General features: G+C 41.8%; 1 protein-coding gene across 2 annotated transcripts in view; it reads left to right on the top strand.

The window, feature by feature from the left end:
* The first annotated feature begins 917 nt into the window (after positions 1–917).
* Positions 918–12,243, top strand: part of LOC149457986 (protein NDNF-like) — a 42,596-nt gene continuing 31,270 nt past the window's right edge. Inside the window, exons 1-2 of one of the 2 annotated variants that reach the window (XM_089682785.1) lie at positions 918–1,027; positions 1,109–1,304. The gene's annotated coding sequence lies outside the window, so the exon portion shown is untranslated. The remainder of the gene's footprint in view (positions 1,028–1,108; positions 1,305–12,243) is intronic. The other variant, XM_089682784.1, reaches the window with a different exon arrangement.

The following is a 12,243-nucleotide window of genomic DNA, read 5'->3' as shown; positions in this document are numbered from 1 at the left end:
CACTGTAATTCGTTGAATTTAGAAGAAACGCTGAACCTATGCCCACTCCATCTGTCCAGCTTATCTCCGCTACCTCACTACCAGTAAAGGAATGGATCCCCCATGAGCCACTAGTGCAAACTCCACACGTGATCTGCTCCCTGTGCTATGGGAGATGGACGTCTTATGGAGAGAGTGCTGACAACAACTCCCTCATTGCAAGCGACTATCCCACTTATCACAGTAACACGTTTCATGACAGGCTGCTTGTTCTAACTTCTGTTACCTTTGGTAAACACTTGTCTTCATACCCCAAAGTGCTTCATTGGCCCAAGTTGTTGACTAAGTGCAGAATGCGCCTGCTGTCTCACTAACTATCATTGTGACCTGCTTACAAGCTGCCTTGCTTTCCTCCTGCTTGGGAAGACCTCTCAGGATTTTTTATTACAGTTCAATAAAGATTTCTGAAATTTTTTAAGCCATGATGCAGGGGATTTTGTGGCCCCTGAAACTCTGTGTCTACCACTTGTCTTCCTGTTATCAAATTATTATTGGCAATAAAATATTGTGGACTCATAACATTTGGCACTGTTCTCAGTTTTTATACGATGACAGGACCACTTTAAATTCCAGGGAGGATACAAGCCGTAAGCATATTCCCTAGCTTTATTGCCCTAAAATTTACTATGAACTTATGCACACACTTCTCTTTTTTTACATACCATAGTTCAAGTGCTTTCTTTCTAATCTTCCACATCATCTATGGCCCCAAGGCATTAACTGCACTAGTTTTACTCTGGTCTGTACATTACTCGTTTCGTTCCACAACCGCTTCCTACATCAAACACATACCATAAGCGCTGCCTATAGTGTCACCTACTACACAATTACCAGCAAGTTCTACCACTGTGCCGAGTGATAGTGACTTTTAGAGATGGTCCCTTCTTAGAAACAATGCCTGGAAGCAGGTGTGAGGTGAAGAGCAGCTAGAATACCGCAACTCTGGCTGAGCTAGTTGAATACTATACGTGGGTTAAATAACTTGAAGGTACAGAACATACTTATTATACAGCAAGCATTCCTGTTTTTATCATATGTAGATTTTCACTGATTGCATGCAACCCTACAGGTGTGTCTGCTTTGGGGCGCGGTCAGGTTAGCAGTACATTGCTACATTTCTATGTGTGGCTCTGAAAGACGTAACAGGTAAATCGCCCACAATAGTGCAAGTAACCGACAGGTCTGGCAGATAAAGGTCTATGGGACCGGAGTGGATTGTGAGAAGTTAACAGAACAAGGTAATCAGATACTGCAAGTCTTTTCAGGTAAAATGTATAGATATTGCATAGTGATAAATCAAGTTGATTCATAACTGTGTACATAGTAGTAGCAAGATATTGTTTTCAATGTTTCTTAGGTGACAATAAGAGGTATTATAAAGTATGTGTTTCCTTTAACTTTCTTTACACCTTAAAAAGATTAGGGAGAAAATGTAAAAATACAATTTCTAAAGATTTCAGTTGATGTGTAGGTTGTCAGAAGCCTTGAACTAAATTCATGAAAATGCTGTGATATTTTGTTAGTACCAACAAATTCAAGTAGTTCCTATTTGTGATGCTTTTACTATTTGGTACTATAAGGAAAGTGGTGGTAAGGAGCGTGAAGGTAAAGAAGACCTGTTGGTAAATTGTTGATCGTGTCACACATGTAATTAATGTATCACAAAATGTATCTTTGTGTTCTTCTGCTACAGATATTTGAAGCATTTATATTACCAACTTCTCTGTATAGCTTTTGTGCCTAAAAAACTCCACCACTTCGTAGGAGAGATATTTGCAACAGTTCTGTCAAAGTGATGACAGATTCATATACACATTACCAGCACATATATAAATACAGTATCTCCCAGAAGTGAGTACACTGCTCACATTTTTGTAAATATTTTATTCTATCTTTTCATGTGACCACACTGAAGAAATTACACTTTGCTACAATGTGACATAGTGACTGTACAGCTTGTATAACATGTAAATTTGCTGTTCCCTCAAAATAACTCAACACACAGCCATTAATGTCTAAACTGCTGGCAACAAAAGTGAGTCCACCCCTAAGTGACAATGTCCAAATTGGGCCCAATTAGTCATTTTCCCTCTCTGATGTCATGTGACTTGTTAGTGTTACAAGGTCTCAGGTGTGAATGGGGAGCAGGTGTGTTAAATTTGGTGTTATCACTCTCACTCTCTCATACTGGTCACTGGAAGTTCAACATGGCACCTCATGGAAAAGAACTCTCTGAGGATCTGAAAACTGTATGTCCACCAAAATTCCACCATTTGTTACACTAATGCAAGGCAGATTTTTGAAGAGTCTTTATGACACTTTTTTTTTTATTACGGTATGTGTGTAAATATGGTTAGTGATTTAGATAGAAAGATAGATAGATAGATAGATAGATAGATAGATAGATAGATAGATAGATAGATAGATAGATAGATAGATAACTCAGCTTCTCTCTGGTAATGTTCCCCACACAAAGTTCTCTTCACTCCCATCCAACTTTGAAAAAAAAATAATAATGTGTGTGGGAAGGTGGAGGATGAGTTTTTTTTCCCCTTGGAGATCTGTTTTAAACATGGTATAGTTTTACAAACTGTAACGCTCGGTTTCTAGTTTTTTTTTTTAATAGACTGGAAAAAATAATAACAGAAAATATGTAAGGTATGAATATTTGGGCACCATGTCCATATTTGATAACTCCTGCATTTATAATCTTTACAAGATGGTTTTTGTTGCCAGCCTTTCCATTGTTGCTTTAGGTTTTTTTTTTTCATTCTTGCTTGGTCAAATGCTTCTAGGTCAGAAATATCCTCAGGTTGTCTTACACTATGCAGTATACAGAGATTTTATTATATTTAAATCAGTTGGAAAGAAGAGTCCATTCCAAAACCTTAAAGAGGAGCTCCAGTCTCCTCCAAAAAAATTAAGTCAAACTACAACAATTGTAGCTGCTGACTTTTAATAAACAGACACTTACCTGTCCCAGGATCCAACGCGGTGCTCACTCAAGCCATTTTCTCCACTTGTCTTCTTTCCCTGGCACCAGCAGCTTAACTGTAGGCACCCACCTGTGACAGCTTGTGGCTTCAGAGCTGGGTGCTCACTCCGCATGTGTGAGCTGTGCTTCACACTATGAATGGTCTTGCTGGCTTCTGGGACCTGTGACATGTCCCAGAACACTTCAGGGAGGAGAACTTCCACTCCGGTTGCCTAGATCAGCAGTCTCCAAACTTTTCAAACAAAGGGCCAGTTTACTGTCCTTAAGATTTTAGGGGGGCCCAATTGTGGCCACTAGGAGTAGAAAATGTCCTGGGCCCAGCATCAGTGAGAATAAATATAGGCCTCAGGGTTGGTGGTCAGTAGGAGTTGTAATCATTAGTATCAGTAGGAGGAATAGTACTCCATCATTGATATTAGTGGGAGGAATAGTACACCATTATTAATATAAGTGGGAGGAATAGTGCCCCATCATTTATATTAGTGGGAGGAATAGTACACCATCATTAGTGTCAGTGGCAGGAGTTATGCCCTACTGTTGGTGTCAGTGGGAGGAATAGTACACCATCATTAATATTAGTGGGAGGAATAGTGCCCCAACATTAATTTTAGTGGGAGGAATAGTGCCCTATCATTAATATTAGTGGGAGGAATAGTGCTCCATCATTGGTATTAGTGGGAGGAATAGTGCCCCATCATTGGTATTAGTGGGAGGAATAGTGTCCCATCATTAATATTAGTGGGAGGAATAATGCCCCATCATTAGTGTGAGTTATGCCCCACTGTTGTCAGTGGGAGGAGTAATGCCCAAGAGCTGGATAAAAGCTAGCAAAGGGCTGCATCCAGCCTTGGCCATAGTTTGAAGACCACTGGCCTAGGTAGTCAGAGAGGAAGTAGGAGCGAGTACCTGGCAAAATCAATTACCCACTCCCCCCAAAAAGCGCCATTTGATAAAGAAGAGTGGAGTGAAGCTCTGCTTTAAAGTGTATGTAAACCAAAAACATCTTTTATTTGCTCCCTTTGGGTCTGTATAAATATACCAAGTGAATTGTTATATTTGTTCAGTAGGTGAAAAGAAATCCTGCCAGAAATCCAGTGTGCTCCTAAAACTTCATGTGCACTCCTTTGCACTGAAAGCTCAGGCAGTAACCAGCACTGCCCAGTTTACTATTGTACATGCAGAACACCTCCTCTTCCCCCCTATGTTATGGAGACGAGTCAAGAGATAAGTATTCTGTAGTACCAAACACTCCTATTGTCCTAAGGCAGGGGTGGGCAACCTTTGAGAGGTGGAGATCTACTGTGACAACATTGAAGACAGCAAAAATCACTGGGGTGCCGCAGCCTTTTTTTTTTTTTTTTTGTAAGGTTAACTAGCAAGCCCCCAGAAGTAAGTAGTTTGTAGGGCAGTGTACAGAGGTCAGTAGTATGTAAGGATGTAGGGCAGTGTACAGAGGTCAGTAGTATGTAGGGATGTAGGGCAGTGTACAGAGGTCAGTAGTATGTAGGGATGTAGGGCAGTGTACAGAGGTCAGTAGTATGTAGGGATGTAGGGCAGTGTACAGAGATCACTAGTATGTAAGGATGTAGGGCAGTGTGCAGGGGTCAGTAGTATGTAGGGATGTAGGGCAGTGTGCAGGGGTCAGTAGTATGTAGGGATGTAGGGCAGTGTGCAGGGGTCAGTAGTATGTAAGGATGTAGGGCAGTGTACAGAGGTCAGTAGTATGTAGGGCAGTGTACAGAGGTCACTAGTTTGTAAGGATGTAAGGCAGTGTGCAGGGGTCAGTAGTATGTAGAGCACTATACAGAGGTCAGAAGTATGTAGAGCACTACAAAGAGGTCAGTAGTATGAAGAGCAGTGTACAGAGGTCAGTAGTATGTAGAACAGTGTACAGAGGTCAGTAGTATGTAGAGCACTATAAAGAGGTCAGTAGTATGAAGAGCATCAGAGGTCAGTAGTATGTAGAGCAGTGTACAGAGGTCAGAGGTGAATGTGGTTATCCTAGACAGGAATTGTATTAATGGCAGAATCGCCAGGCACAAATAAAAAGAGCAAAAAATAATGCAACCATCTAATTTAAAGATATAAGTATAGTGCAGTATATTACTTGACTGTTCTTGGGTTTAGATAAATGTTAAAGTAAAACTTTCTTACAAAAACTATGGGAACTGCTGTTGCTGACCTGCTTCTGAAAATGCTAACCATCTTGCTGACCCAGTGACTTCAAAACTGACCTGGAAGATGTGTGGAGAGTATGAAAGTCAAAATAATTCCATAATGCCGTATCTGCATACTTGATCTGGGTTAGGGATTTAAGGACTTGACAGTGTCAGCGTGACAATCAAGCAAATAGCATTTGCTGAATGAGGAGTCAGCAACTGCAGCTACCTTTATCAAGACAGGATTCTTTTATTTTTTTCATAGACCAAATCATTCAGTGTTTGTTTCTGCCCTTTATGTTATTGTGAATGCTTTTAGAAGGTCTTTCATATGACTAGGCTTGCACTTTAGATGTAGTTACCTGGGATGTACACTGCTCAAAAAAAATTAAAGGAACACTTGGAAAATAAATCAGATCTCAATGGGGGAAAATATCATGCTGGATATCTGTACGGATATAGACTGGGTAATGTGTTAGGAACGTAAGGATTCCCCATCGTTTGATAGAATTGAAAAGTATCAACCTACAGAGGACTGAATTCAAAGACACCCTGAAAATCAAAGCGAAAAAATGATGCAGCAGGTTAGTCCATTTTGCTGAAATTTCATTGCAGCAACTCAAAATGGTACTCAATAGTTTGTATGGCCTTCATGTACGTCTATGCATGCCTGACAATGTCAAGGCATGCTCCTAATGAGATGACAGATGGTATCCTGGGGTATTTCCTCCCAGATCTGGACCAGGGCATCACTGAGCTCCTGGACAGTCTGAGGTACTACCTGGCAGTGTCGGATGGACTGAAACATGATATTCCAGAGGTGTTCTATTGCATTTAGGTCAGGCGAGTGTGGGGGCCATTCAATTATATCAATTCCTTCATCCTCCAGGAACTGCCTACATACTCTCGCCACATGAGGCCGGGCATTGTAATGCACCAGGAGGAACCCAGGACCCACTGCACCAGAGCAGGGTCTGACAATGGGTCCAAGGATTTCATCCCGATACCTGATGGCAGTCAGGTTGCCATTGTCTAGCCTGTAGAGGTCTGTGTGTCCATCCATGGATATGTCTCCCTAGACCATCACTGACCCACCACCAAAACGGACATGCTGAATGATGTTCCCCACGGCTTCTCGAGACCCTTTCACGTCTGTCACATGTGCTCAGGGTGAACTTCCTCCCATCTGTGAAAAGCACAGGGTGCCAGTGGCGGACCTGCCAATTCTGGTGTTCAGTGGCAAATGCCAATTGAGCTCTATGGTGCTGGGCAGTGAGCACAGGGCCCACTAGAGGACGTCGGGCCCTCAGGACAACTTCATGAAGTCTGTTTCTGATTGTTTGGTCAGAGACATACCCACCAGTGGCCTGCTGGAGGTCATTTTGCAGGGCTCTGGCAGTACTCATCCTGTTCCTACTTGCACAAAGGAACATATACCGGTCCTGCTGATGGGTTAAGGATCTTCTACAGCTCTTTCCAGTTCTCCTAGAGTAACTGCCTATCTCCTGGTATCTCCTTCATGCTCTTGAGACTGTGCTGGGAGACACAGCAAACCTTCTGGCAATGGCACGTATTGATGTGCCATCCTGGAGGAGTTGGACTTTCTGTGCAACCTCTGTCTAGGTTTCACCTCATACTACCAGTAGTGACACGGACCCTAGCCAAATGCAAAATCAATGAAAAACAGTCAGAAAAGATGAGTAGGGAAAAAAAACGTCAGTGGCCTCCACCTGTAAAACTATTCCTGTTTTGGAGGTCATCTCATTGTTGCCCATCTAGTGCACCTGTTGTTAATGTCATTAACACCAAAGCAGCTGAAACTGATTCACAATCCCCTCTACTACTTAACTGACCAGATCAATATCCCAGGAGTTTCATTGACTTGATGATATACTCTGATTAAAAAGTGTTCCTTTAATTTTTTTGAGCAATGTATGTCACAAAGCCTAAAATAAGAATATGCATACAAGGGAGAGGTGCAGCGCTAGCTGAATAAATATACACTTATATACTTGATAAATATAAATCAGTAAAAAGTGCTGTTAAAGTGCAAAACGGTGACTAAAATAATGAGTATAGTCCATAGCGTGCTCAGAATCCAAGAGAGTCCTTTAAGAGCTCCAATCCCTGGATTCGTGGATGAGGTGATAAAGGTAAAAATTGCGCACTCACCAGATACGCAATTCAAATGCGCATTCAAAGCTGACAATTCCAGGGTCCTCATATGGATCTGGTCAGATCTGGTCACAAAAGGCCCTCCGCCTTTTTTATTTTTACCTTTATCACCTCATCCACGAATCCAGGGATTGGAGCTCTTAAAGGACTCTCTTGGATTCTGAGCACGCTATGGACTATACTCATTATTTTAGTCACCGTTTTGCACTTTAACAGCACTTTTTACTGATTTATATTTATCAAGTATATAAGTGTATATTTATTCAGCTAGCGCTGCACCTCTCCCTTGTATGCATTTTTGTTTATTGAGAAGGTTCATATGGTACCTCTTTGGTGTTCAGCTGCTATTTTCTTATCTCATTTTATTTATTAATTGATTTTATATTAGCTGTTTTAAGCGCTCACTTATTTTGAGAATTACTAAAATAAGAATAACCTTTAGAAGAAAGAGCTGTTAGCCACATTCACAAATGTCACTATACTGTGTATAACTGGCACTTTAATTACATTTGCTATGAAGCCAAATTTACTCATGAACATCATAGCCATATTTCCTCTGCTATACATATTCCAATAGGGCAATGATCATTTTTTTTCTTTGTGGATACCATGGCATAACAATGTTTTCAGTCTATCCTATCTAAACTGGAAATATAACTTCAATGCAGGCAACCAATGGTATCTTCTTATGCTTAATATGCTTATAGATTTTTTTTTGACCACTTTGGGATGGTGGGTGGTTCTTGTTTTATGCAAATCTTGACATGAGCTGTAACAGCCTTCTAGACCAATAAGGGGGAGGCAGAATTTGACTTATTAGTTCAAATCAAGAAATCCAAATATTAACACACAGTTTTCAAGGCTCCCAGCATGCCTATATTTTATTAATGCTATCACGTTGGACATTATTGACTAATGACATGTTTACTTTATGTACAAATTAGGATATGGGCAACATAATTTGGATAATATCGTGGACCTTTTGCCACTCTTTCCAGCTCTTCCACTGAGTTTTTTGGAGGATTGCTTGCTTGAGAGTAGTTAGAGTGCATATCCTAACTAAGTGTAGTATCTGTTCGTGTACAGTAGGGGTTCTATGCTGTCATTCTGGCCATTTGGCAGCAATGGCTGTCTGTATAGTACCTCTGCTGGTATGATGGGGGTCCTGAAGAGCTATCCCAATAGGCAAGGAAACTGAATGAGCGTGCACCACGTAAGGTGTGGCAAAGGATTACTTCCTTGGCGTGGAGAGAGCCAAGAGGCCTAGCACATCCTGGTTTGAACAGTGCTGCCTGGTCTGATCATCAGCTGAGAAGACGGGAAGACCTTGTAGTGTCTGTGCCCCCCTGGGAGTTGGTCGCCCTAGGGGTGCTCTAACACCATGGACCTGGGAAACAAACTGTGGGAAAAGGCACAAGGTCATGTCACCTCTGGTTTTTTTTCTGCATTGGACCTCTATGGGCTAATCCTTTTGCCTAAGTTTGAGTCGATTTTTGCTACCAGGCCACAAGACCTAGCTAATGCACCTGCACTAATTATTAATTTAATTACATTTACTTTTCTATCACGCTTTGTCACTTTGCACTTTTGTCTGTGTTTCTTTCACTTGGATGGATGGTGTGGGTCCTTGGGTCTACGCTGACGTCTAGGTGGAGGATGTGTGGCGTTCAGGTTCCTTCCTCCCCTGAACCAGGGAGTTGCTCTTTGGGAGAGCCCCTCACCTAGTACTCAGTGGTCAACTTTGGCTAAACGTGAGGAAGGGGTCTGCAAGGCCTCTTGGCTAGGTGGACCATATCGTATCTTGCCCCTGTCAGGAGCCTTGTGCCCCGGGGTTCAGGGTAGAGTCCTACAGCTTTAGGAAGTGGACTAGAGACACACCCTTAAAAGCCCTTTTTGTGTGTGTTTTTCACATGCACTTGTTTGTACACTTAGGTGTTTCGTTTTTGCTCACCACCGTGGGTTCACCAGATTAGCAAGAAGTCAGATGCACATAGGCAAATTATAATATCATAGTATGCGTGTGTTTTCACGCACGTTTTTATGCCTGAAGCCCCTCTTCATATAGAACTCTCTTTCCCATGCCCAGCCCAGGAAACAAACTACGCATGCAAAATGCTTGTAATTTGTCAATAAAGTGCCTGAATAATGCCTTAAAAACGCTCCAAGATTACCAGGAATATGCTCTGCTCAGGTGTTACTGCAGGATTAAGGTTACTATCTCTTTAAACAGACAGTGTGATGCAGAGAAGTAATCCATTAAGGGGGATATATTTGCCTGGAATAAAGGATTGTTTTGCATGTATTATGCTGCCGTAAGCTAATGTGAAACCTAAGAGACCCAAAGCATGTCAGCCCTTGCAAATGTACCGCATAGAACCAGCTGTGTGTGAAATGATAATGTAGCAGTATCATCATTTTAAAAAACCACAAACCTTTTCACCACCTGGGTTTTTGTGGGATCAATATATACTCATCAGCCACTTTATTAGGTACACTTTTTCAATTGCTTGGTAACATAAATTGCTAATCAGCCAATAACAAGGTAGCGACTCAATGCATTTAGGCATCTAGATGTGGTGAAGACGATTTGCTGAAGTTCAAACTGAGCATCAGAATGGTGAAGAAAGGGGATATAAATGACTTTGAATATGGCATGGTTGTTAGTACCAGACGGGGTGGTCTGAATATTTCAACAACTGCTGATCTACTGGGATTTTCACACACAGCTATCTCTAGGGTTTACAGAGAATAGTCGGAAAAAGAGAAAATATCCAGTAAGAGGCAGTTGTGTGGACAAAAATGCCTTGTTGATGTCAGAGGTCAGAGGAGAATGGGCAGACTGGTTCGAGATGATAGAAAAGCAACAGTAACTCATGTCAATATGGACCAAAATCTCTGAGAAAAGTTTCCAACACCTTGTTGAATCTATGTCACAAAGGATTAAAGAAGTCCTGAAGGAAAAAGGGGGTCCAACCCGGTACTAGCAAAGTATACCTAATAAAGTGGTCAGTGAGTGTATTTAGGAGTGGGGGATACACTAACAGGCGCACTATTAATGAAATATTCTGTATAAACGCTCATTTAAAGGAAAGTTACACTTTTGACTCTATTTTACACGACCCCACTTTTATCTCACGTGATATGTGACCTGCTTGTTAAAGCTGAACCCCAGCCTTACTTTCAGCTTTGAACAGTTGTAGAGGCTTCACTCCTGTAATGAAATAGCTTATTCGGATTTCGCTGCACACTGTGAGCTTCTTAGGGTTCATGTACACTGTCAAAAACAGGTATCTGCTCCCCACTCCCCCCCAAAAGGTGCCAAATATGGCAGTGGAGAGGGGAGGAGGCAAATAAGCAGAGCTTCCACTTTTGAGTGGAACTCCGCTTTAATATATCTAAATTAAACTTCCTCTTTAAAATGCCCAAATCTAACATTACAGACAGCCTGTTTTTAAGTGTTTGAAAGTAAGGGCCTGTATTAGTGAGCTTTTGTTCACAATAAGTGGGTTTTGCATTCTCATAGTCTTTGGGAATGCAAAACTCAGTTGAATTGGGTCAAATGCAAGTCAGAAGGTCAATTGAAAGTCAGATGCACCTGTCAATTAATTCCGAATTATGTCAGAAGCATTTGAAACTGATGTCAAGCTAATGCCATCAGCACTAGCCCAAAGCTTGTCAACACAGGCCCTAAAAGTTCTGGTAAGACGATATTTGCTATCACCCTTATTAGACAGAACCCCTCCTATGTGTACCTTTTTTATTAGTTTTTATTTTTGTTACTGGGGACTTATATTTTTTTTGTTCTGGGCTAAGTCTTGTCCATCTGCCTGTCCTGCCCAACAAGACTTTCCTTAACAGCCAATGAAGTGCCCTTATTACATTGAGGAATAGCAATTAGGCAGGGCTCAGACCAGAGGTCATTTACCGCAGGCCTCCATGAGCCAAGTGAAACTAAATCAGAGAGATGCAAAGAAGATGAGTGTCTAGATAATGAAGAAGCAATACATTTACTTTTTACTTGTATTGTTACTGCCTGAAGTGCAGTAACTGATGTATTGAAGAATTTGGAAACAGTACAACAGCCCATCGGAGAGCTCACCCGACCGGGGGACTTTCGGTAGGTAAAATGGAGAGATAGTGGCCGTAGGCCCGAGCCGAAGACAGCGCCTGCCAAGGGAGGTGGAACGTGACCTGACAGGTGCAACCCAAGAGGGGGTTTGAGGAAGTATAGAAATAGCTCCTGAGCTTTCTCAACTCCTCTGGAACTTTTTCCTTATTGCTAGTGCTATCCCTGACAGGTGGGTATACCTCACCTACACTAGCCACTTTGCAAATGCATGCCACAACCTGGGGACAGGGACTTAAAAAGGTTGTATGTCACCGAAGATGGCCACCAGGGTCAGCTAAATACAGCGTTGCAAATCCAAACTTTTCATGAGGGAACCATAGAGAAACTCTGTTTCCTTTGACTTCCCTTCCAGCTGTATTGCCGCTCTGGACGAGCGCCACCTACAGTGGAGAAAATAGACTGCACCCGCCTACAAGCTGATGGGCATTAGCTCCACAATGCATTGCTTCAGCAACTGTCAAGTGCACATGCTTAATTGCAATAACAGTACCATCCTTTATGAATACCCAGTTACTCTATGCCAAACGTTGCTCCATAAATATAAATTTTAAAGGGCCAGCTGTAAAACAAGATGTTTGAGTACCAAAGTAGAATGTAAGCTATCCTTGCTATTCTAGAGAAGGCAAAGAGGTATCAGAAAAATGAGTTTAGGGTGCAGTCACACCTGTGCACTGGAAACTAGAATTTTCACAAGGAAAGGCCATCAATGCCCTCTGTGTTTTTTACTTCATGTTTCCTTTAAGAGT

This window comes from Staurois parvus, unplaced genomic scaffold (genome assembly GCF_062004578.1).
Source record: "Staurois parvus isolate SC_StPar_1 unplaced genomic scaffold, SC_StPar_1.0 ptg000298l, whole genome shotgun sequence".
Taxonomy (NCBI): domain Eukaryota; kingdom Metazoa; phylum Chordata; class Amphibia; order Anura; family Ranidae; genus Staurois; species Staurois parvus.
Note: the sequence above shows the minus strand (reverse complement) of the source record. Positions and strands in the feature narration are given on the sequence as shown.